The following is a 22,659-nucleotide window of genomic DNA, read 5'->3' as shown; positions in this document are numbered from 1 at the left end:
GGTTGCCAGCAGTTCTGCTAACCAATCAGAGCACAACACATGTCAGTTTTTTATTGGATGGTTTTCCTTTTAAAGATGGTGGGCTTCTTTTTAAATAGCAGCTCATTCACCATACAAGGGATTTATACATTGCTATAGGAGCTTTTTGCCATTTTTTTAGTTACTAAAGATGGAGAAAGTGTTGTAAGAACTTGCTGGCATTGTCTCTTTCTGTCAGTCATGTTTTTCCTTTTTTGCTTATTTTTTCATATAAGCATTCTCGCTCTGTTATTATTTTATACAAAAAAACAGAACATTTTGAAGTCTCTTTAATATTGTTTGTTTGTTTTTCTAAAGGTAGCACTTCTGGTGGCAAGTGTATATATTGGCTTACTCAGCAAACTCCTGATATTTCCAACTTCACTGCCAGTTAAGTTAATTTGTTTTGTTTTTTGCATTCATTTACATGCATAAGGAATACAAGAAACACAAAAACAGGTGTAAGATCATAAGGAGCACACATTGAAAATTTTATAAAAATGAAACAAAAAAGATATAGCATTGTAAGAAGTTTTTTTGACTGGTGATAGTGCAGTTTTTAAATTCATTTTGAAAGCCTTGTGGCTGGAAACTTGGCATCTGAAGTCTTTTTCCTTCTTTTTATCAAATACATTTGTGGTTATTTTCTTGGTGTGCTTTTCAAGTATTATATGCTGGGTACTTTTAAGCCTAATTGCTACTGGAGAAGGCATCTGCAAAAACCCTGACTGAGATATGTGCAGAGATCTCTCTGGAAAATAGTGAATTAATAAATTCACTAAATACTGAGGTGACTCTTATGCACTGCCTTCAAAACAAGAATCAAAATCTTAAACCTTAGTCTACGTAAAACTGAGAAGTTCCATCAGAATTGATCCTATGTGATCATACTTCCTAAGACCATGAATAACCTTTGCCGCAGTATTCTGTAAGAATTGTAACCTCTTCAAAGAAGCTACAGGGAGATCCTCATAAAAGCCCTAATTTTAAAAAGCCCATGCGAGCAAAAATCGGGAGATACGCGCAGAAGTGCCAACTCGATGAAAGGGGTGGGCTGGGGGCTGACCGGGGCAGCGGCCATTAGGCCCTGTCCTGGGGAAGCACGCGCTGGTACCTGGCCGACGCGCCGAAGTATTAAAACAAAAAAATTAGCCTAGCTAGGTAAGGATTAGGGATCGAGGAAGAGACAGGAAAATGTAGGAAGGGTAGTTAGGGGGATAGGGAACTGGAGAAGGCCCTATTGCGTCTGTTACGACTGTCATTGCCCGACATCTCCACTCCGCCCTCCTTACCTCCTTGGCGACTCCTCCCTCGGTTGATGGACGTCTGGCTGCCGCGGCATCTGCCTGCCGTCCTCTCCAGCGTCCCTGATCCGGCTTGGGCGCTGCATCCCGCCATGTTGTTCAGCTACCGTAGGGCGCGCGCACCGTGCGGCCCTGCTTCTTATTCCTTCTTTGGCGCGAACCACAGGGGCGTCCCCCTGTGATGACGTCACGCATCCCAGATACAAAAGTCTACTCTGTTTGCTAGCTATTCGAGTTAGCAAGTGACTCCTTACGGATGGGATTCGCTCTCCGTACCTAGCTACTCTGCCTCTCCTTAATTGGACTTACTCTATCGGAGTACCCGCTCCTCGGGGGCTTCTCTCTTTTCTTTCAGGTCGCTGTCTGGAACCGGTACTCGCTCCTCGAGAGCCCATGTTCCCGGACTCGCTGCCTGAGCTCACTTCTATTTGGAAGAAACCGCTGCCTACACCATCAGTGAGTTACCATCCATATTCTCTCAGAGCTGTTCCCTGGAACCAGGTACTCGCTCCTCGAGGGCCTGCCTCTATTCCTACTTCTGTGTTACCTTTCGGGAGAGACCACTGTGTGAGTAATCAACCAACGAGGCTCTATTCCAGAACCCTGTGTATGCTCCACTGTACTCACTATCTCAGCTTCTCTCCACTACAGCACAGCCATAGAGGGAATCGCTGTTCCAGTGTCCTGAGGGACTACAAGCCCAGCCGGGCTTCATCTCTACTCACTACTGCCACCTCTGGTGGCTTCTCAGCTCTGTTTAATAAAAGATAATTCTGTGTTGTGTGTCCTAAAGCTGAGCCTGACCTGTGGCCCCTCACAGGACTTCCCCCCATGGGCGTGGTCATCTGCCACAGTGTCCAAGGGTCCACCCAAATCCTTACAAACAATAGCAGCGACATTGCGCATATGTTTTTAAATCCCCCCCATTGCACATGGGAGAGGCCAACCACCCACATATTCATTTGCGGACATTAAAATCCAGTGAACATGTACGCACAGGAATCATATTTTATAACATTCGCGCACTGATGCGTGCATGTTATAATGTTGGTGTTGGCATATAACCACTTTCTCAAGGATCTTAGAAACAATGGCAAATTAGAAACCAATTGATAATTGCTAATGTCAGTTGAATCTAAAGAATTCTTTTTCACCAATATTCACACCCTACCAGTTTCAAAGAAGAAGGGACAAACCCTTGAAATAAACTAGCACTTACCACAGAGAGAATAAATTCCCTCAACCCCAATTCAGATCGGATGTACATTTGTGCGCTACCTGGTGCGCACAAATGTACATCCGATTTTATAACATGCATGCGCAGCCATGCACTTGTTATAAAATCAGGGGTCAGCGCGTGCAAGGGGGTGCACACTAGTGCACCTTGCACGTGCCGAGCCCTCGGGCAGTCCAGCTGGCTTTCCCCATTCCCTCCCAGGCCGCTCCGAAATCGGAACGGCCTTGAAGGGAACTTTCCTTCCCCCCCCCCTCCTTCCACCACCTTCCCCTCCCTTCCCCTACCTGTCCTAACAACAGCAAGGGTAGTAAAATCAGGAAAAACCCACTCTGGCGTCCAAGTGTGATGCCCAAATAAAAATAGCCTTTGCTGCAACTTAAATAAAATAATCTAAGCCATAATGCCAAAAATACCGAGCAGCATCAAAAATATCATAGCAACGAAGATGGTGGTTAATTTGCCCATCCTGGGCGTCACCTCGCTTCTCATTTCTCCTGAGCCACGATCCATGGAGAAAAACCGCTCCCCTCGCAAGGTGGGAAAAACCGCAAAGGGCTTCCAGCATGAAGTTAATCAGCAAATAGAAAAAAAAATAATCTCCAAGCACAAAAACTGCAGGACAACTGTCCCCACGTACAAAAACATCCAAACTGCAATTGGATCCAAGGTTTAACTTTTCTTCAAAACTGGAAAACCTGTATCCCTTGGAGTCCTTGCATCAAGAAGTCCCAAAAAACTCTTCTTGCCCCCCTGCTTCTTCAGGTCTCACAGCAACCAGACTCTTGACTTCAAATCCTCCCTCTTTCCCCAAATCCTCATGGATAGCAGGGGAACGCCCTTCCCTACAAACTGGGCAACTCAAAGGCCAAAAAAAATCCTTTCATCCCAACTCCTCTAATATCAAAATGCAAAAGTGATGCCCACACAGAAAGGACTCAGCACTCGTTCTTCTGAGACCCGGCCTATGCGAAGTCCCACATTTCTTCCTCTCCTAGATCCTGGGAGGACCCAAAGCTCTCCAAAAATGATTTGAAATCCCTGGGGGTTGAATATCAAAATACTAGCTCCTTTGCTCTGAAACCCTAGGCGGGTCTCTTTCTGCTTTCTCTTCCTCTATCACCGTCCCTCTCAAGCTCCTCCTCCCCTCCGAAGTTTGGGGCATGCTCCTAGGCAATGGATACCCCAGATGCCCTGCCCCCTCCCCAAAAAAGGAGGAAATCAAAAATACAAAGCCCCCTCCTATAGCTTACTGAATATTCAAACCGCAAGGGCAATATTAGTGGCGGCTTGGGCTCCCCGTCACACGTTGGTCACGTGCGGCCCCAATACTTGTCTATATGGGCCTTTTAATGCGATCAACGTGTTTAAAATCCCCCCCCCCCCCCCCCCCAGTGCACGCAAGAAATCCCTGTGCTATTTGCATTATACTGGCTTGCAAGCGCACAAGTTTGAGCTCATTTTTATAAAAACCCGCACAAAAGAGCATTTCTGCGCCCGTAGCCTTTCAAAAATTCGAAGGCACATTGCTTACAAGGTAAAAGGACGCATGCGCCATTGACGGGGTTACCGCCTTCCTTGGATCTGCCCTCTTACCATACCTTGTCATCCCCCGTCATTTCCCACCTCCCTCCGCAGGTCAAACCCTGATCAATCCCTACCTTGACGACAGCAACCTCTTCCCTTCAGACCACCCCCCCCCCCCCCCCATCTCTTACACGGCTCCTGTGCCCATGCGTTCACGGGGTCATTTTCAGCATCCTCTGCTGGGCTAAACCTTGCGACTTTAGCCTGAATTTTCAAAGTAGACTTATGTTACTAATGATCTGATACTGTCTGTCTAACAACTTACCCATTCATAGCAAAGCAGTCTAAAAACAACAAAAAAAAGTGACGATATCTACAACTGCACCCCAGAAGCAAAATGTCCATCTACATTACCTCAAATCCAGGCAGAGATTTAGGACAGACATGCAGAGATGCATGATTTATGAAGAATAGCCTCCTTTACCGTACCAGCAAGATGAATGCGTTCCTAAACTGAACACACGAGACCCTTCTCACAAACATGCAAATATGTTCAATTACCTTATGCTAAATGGCACTTCTGACAGTAAGTCAGAATAATATAGGAACAGTGTTTCTATATTAACATGACACATGACAATTTTCAGTCGTATCAGATTAGCATTTTTCCCTTAATGCAATTTGACTATTAGAACATTTTCATGGCTTTGCACTGATCAGGGGATATCCAAGTCATCTGGTGTGATACTGATTCATTTTAATAATTAATATTTCTGATTGAGAGACTTCTTATTTACCCGATACAGTTAGTTCTGCCTACAATAAGAACAGATGGCAAACAATACTGTGATAAAAGATTCCCTGGAAATGCCGAGAACCTTTTTTTTTTTTGGAGCTTAGAATGTAACAGCAGATAAGGACCACAAAACCCATCCAGTCTGCCCAAGTTACTTCCTGTTGCAATGCCGTACACCCCGGTTGATCTCTTCCTTCCCTTTCACTTCTTCAAGGCTAAGGATGCTCTGTGCTTATACCATATTATCTTAAATTCTGATGCAGATTTTTTACCCAACCATGTCCCCTGAAATGCTGTTCCATGCATCCACCATCTAGGAAGCAACTTTGAGAGACTTTTGGGGAGATACCATGCACACCAAACAGCTGTCTTTGACACAACTGGCGCTCAGGTTGTTGTTTTACAATAAAATCAGGGGCAGATTGAGCTATCGCGGGATTAGGCATCCCCGTGGTGCCAGTTGCACTGGTCATATGGTTTCATTTCAGCTCCTGCTGAGATTGCCTGCCAGTGGCCATAGAGGAGCAGCTGCCACGTAAGAAGGACCGCGGACCCACAGCCGAACCCAAACCACTGAGATCCAAAGAAGAGCCGGGCGAGACCACAGCATAGCCCAACCCACTGTGGCCCAAAGAATGTCTTGGTGGGGGTCAAAGTGGAGCCCATCCCACTGCAGCCTGTAGAAAGGCCTGCAGGGCTGAGGTGGAGCGAGGCCAAAAAAAGGAAGCATCTGGAATTTGCAGAGCTACCAGAAGCAATGGCTTCCTCACACATCTCCGCCGGCAGTAAGGAACAAGACAGCCATTAGGCCCAGAAGAAAGGAGGAAGCTTGAGAGGTGTGTGTGTATGAAACAGAGAGGTTGCATTTGTGTGTGTGAGAGCCTACATTTGTATGAGAGAGGGCACCTACGTGAGCTTGAGGGAGAAAGAGGGCCTGCATGTGCATCTGGAAAGCCTACATGTATTTGCGAGACAGCGGTATGGGAAAGAGCGAGAGCCTGCGTGTCTGAACCTGCATGTGTATGAGAGAGAGAGATAGCCTGCATGTGTATGAGAGAGAGAGATAGCCTGCATGTGTGTGTGTGAAAAAGAAAGTGCAACTTTGCCTATGTGTGAGAACCTGCATGTGCATGTGCGAGCCGGATAACTTAAAAACCTAAACAGCAATGTTCAATCATAGTTGTTTAGGTTTTTAAATTATCCAGCTACATGTAACCAGATAACTTTAAGCAAGTATATTCAGCAGGACATTTATCCCACTGAATATAAGGGACAAGTTATTAGGGGTGTGCAAGGAAAAAAAAAATTGGTTATCATTTTTCAGTTCGTTTTCAGGTTTTTTCCCCACAAATTTTGGTTTGTGAAGTGTTGATTTATTTCATTTGTGCAAAAAAATCAAATCAAACAAAAAAAAAAAAGAACAAAGAATGAAAACGGACCTCCTAAAGCCTCCAGTCCCTCCCTCCCATCCACCCGGAAAAATGCCAGGGCCGGGACCCCCCCCCCCCCCCCCCTCCACCCGAACCCCACTTAACTGGTTTGGTAGGGATATGCCAGCGAGGCCTAGGCCCAGGCCAAAGCCTAAGCCTTGAGTAGGCCGAGGATGTGGTAGGTCACTGTGATCTCAGCCTCGGCCTATGCAAGGCCCATTGCTCCCTTGGCCACCTGGCTACCTCAGCAACTCTTTCAATTGTGACCAGGAATGCTCTGGATCATCTTCTGGCCCAAGCTTAGAGAGGGCACTAGTCCCTTCTCGGTCTCCTTTAGCGCACCTGGCAGGTCTCCCACCTAATCCAGAAGGAACAACCGCTGTTGTTGTTGTATCAATTCAGGAGCAGTTACTGCTGTTCGTTCTGCTGCTACAGGAGGAGCCAGTATGTGGTTTCTAGCTGTTTTTGCATCTGCTCGACCATCCATTTCAGCATATTTTCAATCTCCATCCTGCTGTCACCTTCAGGAAACAAACAAAAAGGACAACCCAAATGCGGCCTCTTACAAGTCCAACAAATTTCTTTCCCCAGTTTAACTCTCACCTTTTAACTCAAGTCCAGCTGCTCCCTTTAACACTCCTTACCCAGTTATCCTCCCCTCAGGGCCCAGGTAATTACCTCCTCTTGTCTTGAGAGAAGATGTTGCTGTTGTCAGGAAGGTTCAGGCCCATCTCTCCAAGCTCTCTAGGAGACAGCTGTGACCACTCTTGCTCCTTCTTTACAACATTGACTCCGTTGGGTAGACTTGCGGCCTCCGCCAGCTATCGCTGGCCTGCCTACCACTCCCAGGCCTCCCTGGATGGCACGGATGCTGACGACCGCCATCTTGCCCTCAGAATCCCTTAGGCACGCGCGCATGCGCATGGGCAAGTCTTAAGCACGTCATGCCGGGAACCTCGGGGGCGTCCCCTCCGGATGACATCATTCCACCAGGATACTTAAGCTGGCTGGCCCTGCCTATCGACGACTTGGCAACAAGTTCCCTCATTGCTGAATCCGCTTCACTCACTACGGACTTCCCGTTCCTGTGGCTGCCTCTTCGGCGTGAGACACTCTGGGTACCCGCTCTTCGGGGGCCCTTTCCTCGTTTCTGGCTATCCGCTCCTCGGAGGGCCTATCGCCTTGGACTGCTACCTGCCCCGTTCCCCGGAGTTTCTCTTGGAACCTTCGCTTCTGTGAGTACCTCCGCTCTGTGGACCACTACCGTGTCATCACTAAGTGAGGAACCCTCATCTGCGTACCCTGCCCTGTAGGCCACTACCGTATCACCTCTACTGAGGAACCTCATCGGCGTACCCTGCTCCACGGACTACTACTGTATCATCTCCGCGCTCCTTGGGCAGTGCCTCTCTCTTTCTTAATAAAGACTCTAATCTATAGCTGTGTCTGACGTTGCTGAGACCTCGCCTCCTGACGGTGAGGCTCACAGGGCTCCTCCCTGTGGGCGGTTCCATCCCTCACCTCAGTCCAGGGGCCCCACGTACCTACAAATCCTAACAGCCTGGATATGGCTGGAAGCAGATTTGAGTCCAGACATGCCCTGGTTTGAATGCAAAGACAGTACAGTGCTGGTTATCCTGTCCCAGCCCCAGTAGTTAAATGCACAAAGCAGTTCAGGGCTGGTTACCCTGGCCCCCAGCTCGCTTGCTTCTCCAGAGCTGAGGAGGATTGCTGTCTCCCCATTTTGTGGGAACCCAAAAGCTGAATGACTCCTGTTTCACTCTCAAGCATTTCAGTTTTCCCACTTCGCCCACTGCAATCCAATTGGGACTTACCCTGCCATCAGTTATCAGCCGTTTCCTCTCCTGCTGTCCTCCTTCTGGCTTTCCCTCCACCTCGTACGTATAATAGCTTTCTCCTAATCAGGTCGCCCCCCTGTTCCTGGCCTTTCACCACTTCCTCTTCCCTCAGCCCTGCAGCCCTCTGTGAGGTGTAGTCATCCCCTTCCCCACCACAGCTTCTGCCTACAGTGGCTTCCTCTTTCACTCCACTCCCCTGGTATCTAAGGAATGGGAGGTGCCTCCCATTATAGCGCGTATATGTGCATATATGCTCACATGTTATAAAATCGGCTATCCGCGCATACATGTGTGCATGATTTTATATTGTCGTGTGCATGTGCACGCAAATGCCGTCTCCAGTGCGTAAGTGGGTTAATTTTAGTAGGTACGCGTGGCAACGCAATAGGCCTTCTTCCCAGTTCGCTCCCAGTTCGCTCCAGTAAAGGAGAGGACTTTCTAAACCCCCTAGCTAACTTGCCTCCCTTTCACCCCAATACTCCCCATCCTTAAAAGCCCACTAACTAGCGTGGTGTTTTTTTTTTTTTGTTACATGACTTACACGCAGTCAAAAGCAGAAGTAAACTTACCCGGCACGCGCTTGTGTGCGTATATACTTGCGCACTGGATTCATGCTACAGACCCAACCCGCCAATGTCCCACCCAGACCATGCCCACACCCCTTTCCTTTTTGGCGAGAACAATTTTTATGCTTGCACCAGGAGATATACACGTACGCACGCTGGTTTTAAAATCCACGCGGCGCACGCCAGGCCGAGTCACGTGCATATCTCCCGGCTTTGGCGCGCATAGGGCTTTTAAAATCAAATTATAAGTGATCACATAGTCTATCTGTATCTATTGCGGTGAACAGATTGTAGACTGTAGATGAGCACTTTCTTGGTCGATAATCTTTGGGGATGTTGCTTGGGTCTCCCTAGGGAAGGAGAAGCATTCTTCCGGTCATTAACCATTGTAGCATTAATTCTTGCTGACTGACCAACTGATTTTATGCAGTTTGTCGGATCTTGGTGTAAAGATAATAACTGCTTGAGCCAAAAATCAGAGACCCCATCGGGGCCAGGACTCTTCCAATCTGAACTTAATTTTAACCTGGCTTTCTCTTGTTGTTACTTCAGGCCATTCCAAAATTTTGATGTCCTTCCTTTCCATAATCTTCTGTAGGCTGGGAAACCCTTCTGCTTCTCTGCTCTATGCTACAAGATCCTCATATAAAGTTCTCCAGAACTCCTCTGTTTCAGCTTCAGTCGATGGTATTTTAACCGCAGTACTCATCTTTCCCAGTTCCCTATGGAATTGCTATGGGTTCTGTCAAAACATTTTCTTTTGATACCTTCCCTTTCTATTCTCTTCATATCTCTGCAGCTTTTGTGCTTCTGCCGATATTTCCTATTTATTATTGGAGTGTTTGAATTTAAGATCTTCTTCTGTTAGTGCAGCATATTTCAGCTTGAGATTTTGAAATTTTTCTCATTATTTTTTATATCGTTACCCTTTTGAGGTACTCTTCCGTCAGTGACACCTCCACGCACAATGAGTTTATTTTTTCCTCTATACGTTTTTTTTTCCCCCCAAGGAGGGATTGTTATTTTTATCTTTTGATTTGGACATTGTATCCTTATTGGTAGAATTCTCTCAGTAATCATTTCTGCTGCACAATACTGCATCTGATTTATTTCTCTCCCTTTTTAAAGATTATGGCTTTGTTGATTTTATTGATCATTAGGAGTGTGCACATGAAGAAAATCTCATTTAGTTTTGCTTTTTTTTTTTTTTATTTCATTCCATATTTATTCCATTTTGTTTTGCATCCCAAAATGAAATAAACAAACAAAATAAAAAACCAAAACGATTTTAAAAAACTAAAAGAAAGTATCACCTTCTCCATGTCCACCAAACCCTCTAAATCATAGGCCCTCATAGCTTCCAGGAACCCTACACCACAGCCCTTATCCAATTGTGGCCACATTTAAAAAAAACTCATGGGTCTTGGCCTATGCAGGGACCAGGGTTATCCCCCTGATCATCAAAGTCAAACTAAATCCTCTACTGGCCCTCAAAAAACACCTGACCTCCTCCTCTCCTGCCCTTACCCCATCATTTTGGCCATGGGTCTTCTGGGGGCAGAGATTATCATCAGGCATTCCTGCTTTCCTGCTCCAGTTTTTCAAAATGGCCACCAGTCAAACTGAGGCTGGTCCCATTATTTTGTACAACAGAATCTGCCGTAAAACTTAATGTACCACCTTGGATTGACAGCCAACCATTTTGGAAAGCTAAACCAGGAGGGCAGAAGCACTTAGAGATTGCAGACCCACATGATGGGGTAAGGGCAGAGGTGCGGGAGAATGTTGGTTCCTGGGGACTGGAGGGGGGCCCTTTGGTTTAATGGGCTTGATGTCTGGGAGGCAGACTGGAACCAGAAGTTTTTTAATTGTGATACTGAATTAGGGATGTGAATCGTTTTTGAACGATTAAAATTATCGTCAGATAATTTTGAAATCGTCCTAAATCGTTAGAGTGCAGGATACAATACAAATGCCCCCGATTTATCGTCAGGGGCATTTGTATTGTATCGTTAAATAGGGCACGGGAATTATTTGGGGGAGGGCGGGAAAACCGGCACACCAAAACAACCCCTAAACCCACCCTGACCCTTTAAAACCAATTCCTTACCCTCCCCCACCCTCCCGAACCCCCCCAAAATGTTAAGTTACCTGGTGGTCCAGTGGGGGGATCCCGGCGCGATCTCCCGCTCTCAGGCCATCGGCGCCATTTTGGCTACCACTAATTAAAATGGCGCCAATGGCCCGATAAAAAAAAAAACCCACCCGACCCTTTAAATCGACCCCCCTTAGCCTCCCCCACCCTCCCGACCCGACCCATCGCTAATTTTTTTTTTAGGGAGGCCCGCGCCGCTAAAAATAAAAAAAACCACCCGACCCTTTAAATCGATCCCCCCCTCCCGACCCCCCCAAAACCTTTTAAAGTTACCTGGTGGTCCAGGGGGGCCTCGGGGAGAGATCCAGGGGGGCCTTGGGGAGAGGAGAGATCCAGGGGGGCCTCGGGGAAAGATTTCCCGTTCCCAGGCATCAGCTGTTCTAAAAAAAAATGGCGCCGATGCCCCTTTGCCCTTACCATGTGACAGGGTATGATGAGTAAAGATGGCCGGCGCCATCTTTAAAGATGGCGCCGGCCATCCAGTGCTCCTACCATGTGACAGGGGCCGGCCAATGGCACGGATACCCTGTCACATGGTAAGTGCAAAGGGGCATCGGTGCCATTTTATTTTTAGAACAGCTGATGCCTGGGAACGGGAAATCTCTCCCCGAGGCCCCCCTGGATCTCTCCTCTCCCCGAGGCCCCCCTGGATCTCTCCCCGAGGCCCCCCGAGGCCCCCCTGGACCACCAGGTAACTTTAAAAGGTTTGGGGGGGGTCGATTTAAAGGGTCGGGTGGGTTGGTTTTTTTTAGCGGCGCGGGCCTCCCTAAAAAAAAAATTAGCGATGTGAATTGGAATCGGAAACGATTCCAATTCACATATCTTAACGATCAGATTTTTAAACCCCCCCCCCCCCCCAGCCGAATCTGATCGTTAAGACGATCTGGCACACGATTCACATCTCTAATATGCATACAGGCTCTCTGACTCACACACACACACATACATATAGGCTCTTTCATGACACATGCACCCTCTCTCACAACACATACACATGCATACAACTCTCTCATAACAGACACAGGCTTCTGCTCTCTCTTATATACAAACACACACACTTTTCTCAGGACATCCCTTCTCTCTTCATGTACCTTGGAGAGATGGTGTCTACCATGGCCCCAAGGGGGCCTCACTCTTTGGACCATAGCGGGATGGGCTCCATCAAGGCCCTGCCAGGCCTTCCTCTTTGGGCCAATGGAATGGGCTCTGCTGCAGCCCTGCCCAGCCTCGTTCTTCAGGGCGCTGTGAGATAGGCTCTGCAATGGCCTTGCTGGGCCTTGCTCTTCAGGGCGCAGTTGGTTGGGGTCCACTACTGTTCTGCTGGGTCTCATTCTTTAGCAAAGTGAGCTGGCTGCCATAGGAGTGTTTTGGGGAGACACTTGAGGCAGCCACCTCACCTTGCCTCATAATAAAACTACCCCTGCTCCTTGTCTTGCATCAGACACCACTGCAGGCAGAAACCACAATGCTTGCAAGCTGGTATCTGTGGAATTTAGTAGCTTGAGGTGCTAAAACAGTTTGATGTCAGGCTCCTCTTCCATTTTAGATGCACGCCCTCTTTCTTTCCAGTTCATAAGGTCACACTAATAGTGGTTCTCTTAAGCAGAGGGGAAGGACGAAGTCCTTTGTAGAAGGGATGTGCATCTTGGAATGTGCACGCTCCTACATAACAAGGAATACATTCAGAAAGAGAATCACTTCCTCTCCCAGGCACATTTTCAATTATTCTGGAAAGTGATGAGGATAACAGCGAAGGATGTGGTGCCCAGCAAAGGGGCATTTCAGTGAAGAACTTTATTTACTTACCTATGCAGTCATTTTTCTGCTTTCTGATGCAAACTGCTGGTTTCAGGGTTTCAAAAGTCTGTCTATCCATCAGTGCCAGATTATTGATGCAGACAAGAAGAGGCAAGAGGGGGACAAAGTTAAAGGCTGCTGAACTGAATTCCCTGAGAGTTTGAGGGAAATTAGCAAAGGGCAGTAAATAATCTAGAGAAGCATGTAGGATGTCCCAGAGCCAGAGACCTGTGGGTAAAAGAGAGGCCGGTCCAGCCTACCCCACTGGTGCTGCCCTTTCCATTACCGGGATCCTCTCCTGCACCTGTACCCAACAGGAGAGCTGCTCTCTCTGCTGCCCTTACAGCCAGACTCTGAACATTTCGGGATTATTTTTTCATATTTTCTTAAATAAATGTTTATTTTCAACATGTAGTTCACCCTCCAAATCCTTCTCCTTCTCCCCTCCCCCCCAAGGATTATTAGCCGGTTCTGATACCTTTAACTGGAACCTTAGAAGAATCATCTGAAGAATTATCTACTGTACATAAGCTTTCAAAGTTCACAGGTCCCTTCTTCAAATGTTGACATTCCAGCTTATGCACTGTACTGCTGGCAGGCATTCCCGCCTTGGTTCCTGGGCAGAGCAATGAAAACTGCAGGCAGACAGCCAACCTTCCTTGTTCAAAACGGACTGTGCTATTTTTCAGGAAGGGGGAGCTCTCAGATGTGTAGCTCAGGTAGGGTTATCTGCAGCCAGTCAAAAACCCCACTCCTCGGCCCGGTTTTTGTTTTTTTTTCAATTTATTCTTTATTAAATTTTCAAAAAAGCTTAACAACAAATCTTGCATTATACATGCATAAATCAAGTAAATTGAATTATAACAACAATAATTCACAAATATCTAGAAAAAAGAAATTTTCCATACATAAAAAAAACACTGCTATATTCAAGCCTTATAACATGGGGGCCTATTAAAGATACATCTTACATTCCAAATAATAATTTATCAAGGAAGCTGGAGCACTAACTATTATTTTTTTGTTTGGCCCAACGTTGGTGATACTTCGTTCTCTAACTTTGCTTGAGTTTTGTCAGTCAAAAAATTCTCCAAATGTGAGGGTTGTGAAAAAATAAAATTGTTTCCCTGATAATTAATGCAGCATTTGCTGGGGTACTTTAAAAAGAAGGTAGCCCGGTTTTACATCCCGCCGGAATTGCTTGACAGAGGTCTCCCTGCTCCCTGTTGCTGCTGTAACCGGGGGTGGGGGGTGTCCATTTTGTGCTGCAGCAGCAGCACAGCGATCCGTGATGTCAGCACGTCTCCTGTCCGGGGGGTCTGCTCACTTCTGACAGCGCTCTGCAGTGCCCTGGCCAGCTCCCGTGTCTTTGGACCTCGGATTTCGAACCTGAAATGCTTTGCCTCCAAATCCAGGGAATCCTACCTCGGAGCTAGAGGAACAGCTCCTGCTTGGGGGGGGGGGGGCTTGAAATCCCACCCCGTTTACCTTCCCATGTTTCTCTCCCCCACACATCCCATTTCCCATCATGGGGAGGGGGGAAGGGGGCCAACCCATGCTGACAAACCTTGCACTGCTGCTGGCAGCGGTGCAAAGGGAACACAACGAGTCCCAACTGCAGCACAAGCCGCAGCCCCGTTCAGTCTAAACTAGCTTGGTTCCAAAATGTGTAATATCGCTTGCTTGGCCGATATTACCATCTCCAACATCAAGCATGAGACTTAGCCTCCAAGCTCTGTCCAATGCAGCTTTACGTAACTTGGCATTCCCTGCTAATTTAAAGTTACATTTCTCTCCTTGCCCCTTGTTCCAGAGGGATGAGTAATATTAGTTACCACTGGGGCTGAAGGGGATCAGGTGACAAACACATTCACACCTCACAAGAGCTAAGTGATGCAGAGGAATAATTGGTAATAAGATTTCAATACCTACCAAATTACTGCAATAATACATTTGTGCTGGAAGAGAATGGCAAGTCCCAAAATGCAGCGAGACAGGTGTTACAATTCCCAGACTGACTTCTGCTTGTGTGTGCAGGTTTACGCTGTTTGGGTGTGGGTCGATGATTTCCCTGGCATTTCCTGAGAGTTCCCCCAGCCAGGTGCTGGCCAGGTCTGACCCTGCATGATGAAAAAGCTGCTTCAAATGCTCCCTTCCCCTAGAATGAGCCCTTTCAATTATGACCTGGGCTAGTTGTTATCTGGAAATGCAAAACAGAAATCTCCCTACAGCACATGCAAAGGATCCCATTGCGGCCCTCGCTCCTGTTGTCCACATCATCTCTGCTAGAGTGCTGGTAGATATATAATATCAACATGGTTAACTATTCTCCAACTCGGTTAACTAATCTCCAAATACACCATGGTCATCCTTATCTTCTATTGTTTACCTGTGTGAATTTTAATAACCTTTCCTTTCTCTTCCTTCTCAGCCAAGTTCTTATCACCCTGTTATATGTAACTGCCTTTTCAACACCATTGTTATAGTTATGTTTACTATGCACCCCTGTTTTATGTGAACCAGCACGATGTGACTGCTGTCTCGAATGCCGGTATATAAAAATCTGAAATAAATAAATAAATAAAAATATATATTCTTGCAAGAGTGAAAAGTGCAGAAGCGTGCCAGCCTGGCCAGTTTTATTACACAGGTTTCAGGCAAGCAGAGAGCTTTTACTGGCATGCAAGGACTCATGGGGGAGGCCATGGGCCAGAGCAGTACCCAAGCTCCCAAGTTATTCTCGCTCAGGGCGGGGGGAAGAGTCAATCTTTCAAGGCCCTTAAATGCTTTTCTCACCTGGAGCTCCTCTGAAACCAGCTCTGTAAGGAGTAGGGATGTGAATCGGGCTTCGGACGATTGAAAATATCGGACGATATTTTCAAAATCGTCAGAAATCGGGGTCTCCCCCAAAACAATAGGAAAACCCCACGATATTGATCGTGGGGGTTCTCTTATCGTTTTGGGGGAGGGCAGGAAAAACAGCACACAAAAATAACCCCTAAACTCACCCCGACCCTCTAAAACTAAACCCTTTGCTTCTCCCACCCTCCCGACCCCCCGAAAAAACATTTTACAGGTACCTGGTGGTCCAGTGGGGGTCCCGGAAGTGATCTCCCGCTCCCGGGCCGTCCTCCCGCTCCCGGGCCGTCGGCTGCCACTAATAAAAATGGCGCTGATGGCCTTTGCCCTTACCATGTGACAGGGTATCCGTGCCATTGGCCGGCCCCTGTCACATGGTAGGAGCGCTGGATGGCCCGCACCATTTTTAAAGATGGCGCCAGCCATAATGGATGGCTGGCGCCAGCCATAATGGCCCACACCATTTTTAAAGATGGCGCCAGCCATAATGGATGGCTGGCGCCAGCCATCCATTATGGCTGGCGCCATCTTTAAAAATGGTGCGGGCCATCCAGCGCTCCTACCATGTGACAGGGGCCGGCCAATGGCACGGATACCCTGTCACATGGTAAGGGCAAAGGCCATCGTCGCCATTTTTATTAGTGGCAGCCGACAGCCCGGGAGCGGGAGGACGGCCCGGGAGCGGGAGATCACTTCCGGGACCCCCACTGGACCACCAGGTACCTGTAAAATGTTTTTGGGGGGATCGGGAGGGTGGGGGAAGCTAAGGGGTTAGTTTTAAAGGGTCGGGGTGGGTTTTTTGTTTATCAGCTCGGGCGCAGCCAATAAACAAAACCGCGATCGGGCCCGATGCAAAAAAACCCACATGTGAATCGGAACCGGAATCCAAACCCATTCTGGTTCCGATTCACATCTCTAGTAAGGAGCAAAAATACATTCCACACTGTAGCTGTAGTTCAAAAAATAAAATCCTTTACTGATCACTGTTTGCAGGTAAACAAAATCCACAGCCAGTAAACTTTTGTTTAGTGCACAGTCAATACAGAAAACAAAATGAAGACCAGGAGCAGAAAGAAGACACAGTCTCAAACAGAAACAATGTTGGCACACATGGGCAAGTAAGCTCTCTGAGTCAGGAATCCCCTCCTGGACGCTTCCCCTGAAATGTGCTTCTCTGGATACGGCTCTCTTTCTTCCTGTGTCTCTTCCTGTATTCAAAACAGACGAGTCTCTGGCTGATGCCTTTTTCCAGTCAGCACTGCAACTCTTCAGGAACTTCCCCAAGTCAGGCAGCCTTCCCTCTGAACTCTCACAAAAGGGAAATCCTTCCTCTTCTCTAACATGGAACTTCAAGAAATTTAGAAATCCTCAGAACCAATTTTATAAATCACTCTAGGTCCCTCAAGACAAGATGTTTCTAATCCAGAAGACCTAGGTACCCCGACCTTGGGCTCCAGCCACCTTCCCAGGACTGGCAGTCCTCGCCCCTTGGAAAAAAAACCCACCCTCTATTAGCATGTCTTGCTTGAGATGCTCCTGAAGACAAAGAACCACTCTCCTTAAAGGGAGAGATCTGAAGAAGTTCTCTCATGAAACGAGAGGCTCCGAAGACGCTGGGCATCTCCCACTGGGCAGTGTCAAACCTCTTCTAACACTCCTACTCTGATCTGACATCACACAGGTCACGCAGGATCTGTTGAGACATTCATGCAACACCAATGTAGACCTCCTGTTAGAGCTCTACCAGGAACCACTGCATGGGGAAAGAACCGAGCAATAGGTGAGTGAGTCGCTCCCCCATGTGGGAGAAGGTAAATGGTGAGTTCCTCTGACATAAGTACTCTGATCACCATTTTATGTTGTGGAAGATTTTCGTTTCCCTTGCAGGGGCAGCATGCTTCCGGCTGTCCCCTGATTTGATAATGTTGAAAGGGTAAAGCCGCTGGGTTCTCAATAATAAGACTTGAGACAGATAAGGGGTCAGAGATCCTTCCTTTATTTTTGAAGAACCACTTTTAAGAACATTTCCGTTCGCTGGGACTATTTTTCCACCCTCCTGGGCTCATGCATTTTCCCCTTTTTTCTGTAAATGGACTTTTATTTAATCTTTTCTGGGTTCCCATCAGCTAGGGGCTCGGTCTTTTGATATCAGCAAGGGAGAGGTTCTCTTCACAGTGAAGAAACCTGGGATCATCCGCAATCAAGAGGATGCAGGACTTACACCCATCCAGAGGAAAACAAGAAGGTGAGAGAGTGAGAAAGGAGTCACCATGAGCCTATTCAAGGGCTCACTTATATCTATTGGAGATTACGAGAGAAGAAAAGTAACAACAGTATCAATCTGCTGCTTTGAGAAGAACCTGAGTTCAGAGAAAAGAAAACAACTGTTGAGGTGGGAGATAAAAGAATATGTATTTGGAAGAATATCTGCATTAAGTTGAACTAGTAACAACCAACCTGCCTGGTAGGGAAGCCTTTAATCATGGGAAAGTGAAGAAGATAAATTTAAGAACTAAGAGATTGGCTTTTGCCATCTTAAAGTTTAATAAGACTGTAATAAGTCACAAATTTATTAATAACATTTGTCCATTGAAAAGAGCAGGTGTAGAGAGCAGTTCATCATTGCACATCACTTCAGTAAAGGTATGCTTGGAAACCAGTTCAGCTTCCAGTGTGCTTTTTTCTGTATAGAGAAGTCAGCCCCCATCGCTGGCGTATACAATAACTTCTAACTGGGATTTATGTTACTGCAATGCACAGGGCCTAGAAGACTTGTCTTCCCAGTGCTCAGGGAATCCTGGATACTACTGATGAGAAACATAAAGGGACATGTCCCATCAGAAACTGCATTTGACATAAGGGCCAGTGGAGCCACTATCTGGGGAATAACCAGCCCCGGGGTTACATTCAGTCAGCAGAGGACAAAGCAGTTCTGAGCTGCAGGAGCAGGGGATGGCTCCACAGTCCCCAAGTCACTGTTTCTTGGGAAAGGGCGAGGGACAGCTTCATACAACCTCTCAAAGGCTTTTCTTTTCTTTTCTTCTTACTTTAAGTTGCCTAACCCTAAGCCTGGCCACCATGATTTTCCCTCGGAGCAGAAAGAAGCAAGGCACGGATCTGTGCAGTCTGGGTAAACAAGCATTGGGGTAACTTGCTTGATGCGGCGGTTACTACCCTTAACCATTAAGCCTTATGCTCACCTTTGATGCAACTCCAACATTACTCTCTGCATCAACGGCAGGGGATGGCAGGAAATTTGAATCAAACAGGTACCAACAAGGGCCCTGAACTTGGTGGTCGGTGAAACAGATAAGTATGGGAAAATAAGTGTGGGAGCTTGCTGGGCAGACTGGATGGGCCGATTGGTCTTTTTCTGCCGTCATTTCTAAGTTTCTATGAAACAATCATGACCTGCTCCATGATGTCTAGATGGCTTTGGAAGAGGAATTTTCTTTGGAAGGCCACCTATCCGAGCAAGCACTGCTTACGGCCTCTGGAACTGCACTTCCCAGTATGTAAATCCTTTCGTTCGCATATACAGTGAGCAGCTGATAGGACATGGTCTGGAGTGGAGATGCATTCTGTATCTCCAGATGTACATACCATAGTTTGAATCCATCCTCTTTTTTGCAGCCTCTCCCTTAGACTTGTAAATATCTCAATATACCCAGACAAGGAACTGAAGCCAAAAAATTAATGGAATCACTGTGCATACACATGGAAAGAAATCTCTCTAAGCTCACCCTTGCATGTTGCATTAACTAAAGAGAAATGACAATTACTATGAAGGTATTTATGTTTAAAACAAGCAGTGCTTGCATTTCATTTGACTGAGGATCATAATATTGATCCATATTCATTCAAGTCTTAAAATGGGATCACCCTATTGACTTTAAAACAATTATTTCCACACCTGTCCTCAGGTGCAACCCCGCTGGTCAACTTTTCAGAATACACACAATGAATCCGCATGAGATATATTTACATGCAATGCAGAGTTCTGCAAGCAAAGTGGACACTGGGAGCAGATGTAGTACTGAATAAATAACAATGAACACATTAAAAACAAAGAAAAACAAAAAAAAAAATTATTACCGGAAATGGCTCTCCAAAGCATCCATGCCCAACCCACCCAGCCTGCCTGGTTTTCAATTGTGCGCACACTGTTATTCCAGATAAAAAAGGGATATTGCTGGAAATCTTCCGGTGGCAAGGCTTAACTTCAGCCGGTGAGTGCACATATTGACTGCTGTCTAGCTAAAGTTACACTCATAAGACTAGATAGAAAAATAATAGTCTGAAATTTATCTGTGCACAGTTACGTGCGTAACTTTATCCAGTTACATTGAGCGGCAGACTGAATCTTCAGGAAAAGCTACTCCTGTAACTTCACCTGGAGAACATAACTCACTAACAGGCCGATACTGTTGCGGTCCCGGTGGTTCTTCCACGGGAGGCCGTGCCGAGTCACGGCGAGGGCTGGCCTGCCGGGCGCGTTGCGACGGCATCTCCACGAGGGAGACGCCGCTGAGGTCCGACTTTGGCTCCGGCCCTCCGGGGGCACACGCGTGCGAGCGAGAAAAGACCTGCTAACGGTTCAGCACCCGCAGGCAAAGGACAGCCCCCTGGTTGACGTCAGACGCCGGCAAGGTACTTAAGCCGGCGTCTGCCTGATCAGAATCGCTTAGCAACAGAGTTTTTCTTCAGAGTCTTTAATTGCCATCCTACGACTCCAGCTCCTGTGATTCCAGCTCCTATCCTGTGACTTCTGCTCCTGTGACTCCTGATCTTGTGACTCCAGCTCCTGTGATTCCAGCTCCAGTCTCTTCAGCTCCTGTGACTCCTGCCCTGCTGATCCTGATCTAATCCACGGTATCTGTTTCAAATTCCATTGCTTGACTCTCTGGCTCTTGACCTCAGCTTCTCTTCCGCTTCTCCTGTCTGCCGCCTGTTTCGACGTCTGGATCGTCTTCTCATCGCTTCGCACCACCGTCGCCTAAGTCCCAGCGGTCCAGGTCCTCACGGGCTCCTCCTGGGGGGATCTTGGACTTCCAGGGTGAAGACTTCCTCTTCAATACTGTTGCCTAAGTCCCAGCGGTCTGGGTGCTCACGGGCTCCTCTCAGATGTGCCACAGACTTCCAGGGTGAAGTTTCTACACGGTTCTCGGTCAGCCTGCCGCCAACTCGGTCTTCTCTTCAGTGGAGTCCATCTTCTCTTCTAACTCTTCTCCACAAGGCCGGCTCAAGAGTCCACATTCCTGGTCGCAACAGATACAGTATGTTTTCAATGCACTAGCTTTACCCCTTATTCACTAAGGGGTAATAGCACATCGAAAATGCGCGTCCAACCCCCCCGAAACTAATAGCGCCCGCAACATGCAAATGCATGTTGATGGCCCTATTAGTCATTCCCGCGCGATACAGAAAGTAAAATGTGCAGTCAAGCCACACATTTTACTCTCAGAAATTAGCGCCTACCCAAAGGTAGGCGTTAATTTCTGCCGGCACCGGGAAAGTGCACCAGGAAACTGTACACCCTCCGACTTAATATCATGGCGATATTAAGTCGGAGATCCCAAAAGTTAAAAATAATTAAAAATTAAAAAAAATGTAAAATTGGCCCGCGGCTCATGGGTTGAAAACCGGACGCTCAATTTTGCCGGCATCCGGTTTCTGAACCCATGGCTGTCAGCGGGTTTGATAACCGACGCCGGCAAAATTGAGCGTCGGCTGTCAAACCCGCTGACAGCGGCCGCTCCTGTCCAAAAAGAGGCGCTAGGGACGCGCTAGTGTCCCTAGCACCTCACGGGCCCTCATTTGCATGCAGGCCGATACTAAATCGCGTGCACAGGAGAGTCGCCCGCTCTCTCGCGACTTTCACTGTATCGGCCCGTGAGTCTCCAAATGGCTGGAAATTTATCTCGGATGTTTAGAAATATTACCCTGGATGAACAGTTTCATGTTTTACTTTAATTCAATGTTGGCTTCTTTTATGGCACTTATTCAGCACTGCACCTGCTCTCAGTGTCCAATTTGCTTGCAGGACTCCGGTGGAAAACAGACCCATGGTGCCATGGGGACGTCCCTGTTTCACCTGTCAGATTCTAAATGGCAGGCTGCAACTGCAAGCATCTTCTGCAGGGGGTAGGGCACTGCTGGGTGCACCCTAAAAATGGGCATCAGCATCTCCATAAAAATTCTGGCAAGCGCACCCTACTTTTTCTTTCTCCTCATCCTTTAAAGGGGAGAGGTGAGGAGAGAAGCTTTATAAAGAATTTTGTGCTTAAACAAGAAGCCAACTTGGAGATAGGTCCATAAACCATGGAACCATGGCATAACACTAATCTAGAAGGAAACCTGACTCCTTTGATCGTGAATGACAGTGACCCATGACTTTAATATTAAATGAGCACCTTGCACCCGTTTTACATTGGCGAGAGTAGCAGATAACCAAAACTAATGAAATGAAACAAACAGCAGGTTAAGATAGTTTGAACTGTTTGTCCGTATTCACAGGACCCCAGCCCCCTAATTATAAATGTGCCGCAGGTTTTCAGTTCTGGTCCTGATGGCACTGTGCACGTTTTCTCGTAAGGAGGCTTATTCATGCTTGCAAACGTCAGCTCTCCACAGACGAAAACCAATGGGAGTTTGGAATTAAAGGCAGCCTTGCTCCCACCAGCCTGACAGCAACAGGCCCATGTCAATACTGCACATTTTGACTGGTAATGTAACAGGCATCTCGCACGCATCTGAAACAGTGGGATTATTTTCTCCATTCTAATTGATGAACAGCTGTGCTTTAATAGACTACAAAGCAGAGCTTCGCTGATCTCTCCTCAGGCCACCCTAAGAACTGAGTATCTGCTCCATGGGGGAGCAGGAGAGACACGCAGGAGGGAGGGGGGAAGCACATTCTGCAGTGCCTTATTGCCATGGCATAACAATAATAATGAACTCCAAGACTTCAACACAACGACTTTGTGCCATGCTATTTAAGGGGCATGAAAAGGAAACTGTGTTTTATATTGGTCATTGTCACTAAACACTATTGTTTGTTAAGGTACAATGCTGCAGTTTCTTGCAATTTATCATTATGGATGTCTCTGCAAAC

The sequence above is a fragment of the Rhinatrema bivittatum genome, chromosome 4 (assembly GCF_901001135.1).
Source record: "Rhinatrema bivittatum chromosome 4, aRhiBiv1.1, whole genome shotgun sequence".
Lineage (NCBI taxonomy): Eukaryota > Metazoa > Chordata > Amphibia > Gymnophiona > Rhinatrematidae > Rhinatrema > Rhinatrema bivittatum.
The sequence above is the reverse complement of the archived record's forward strand: the minus strand, read 5'-3'. Positions refer to the sequence as shown.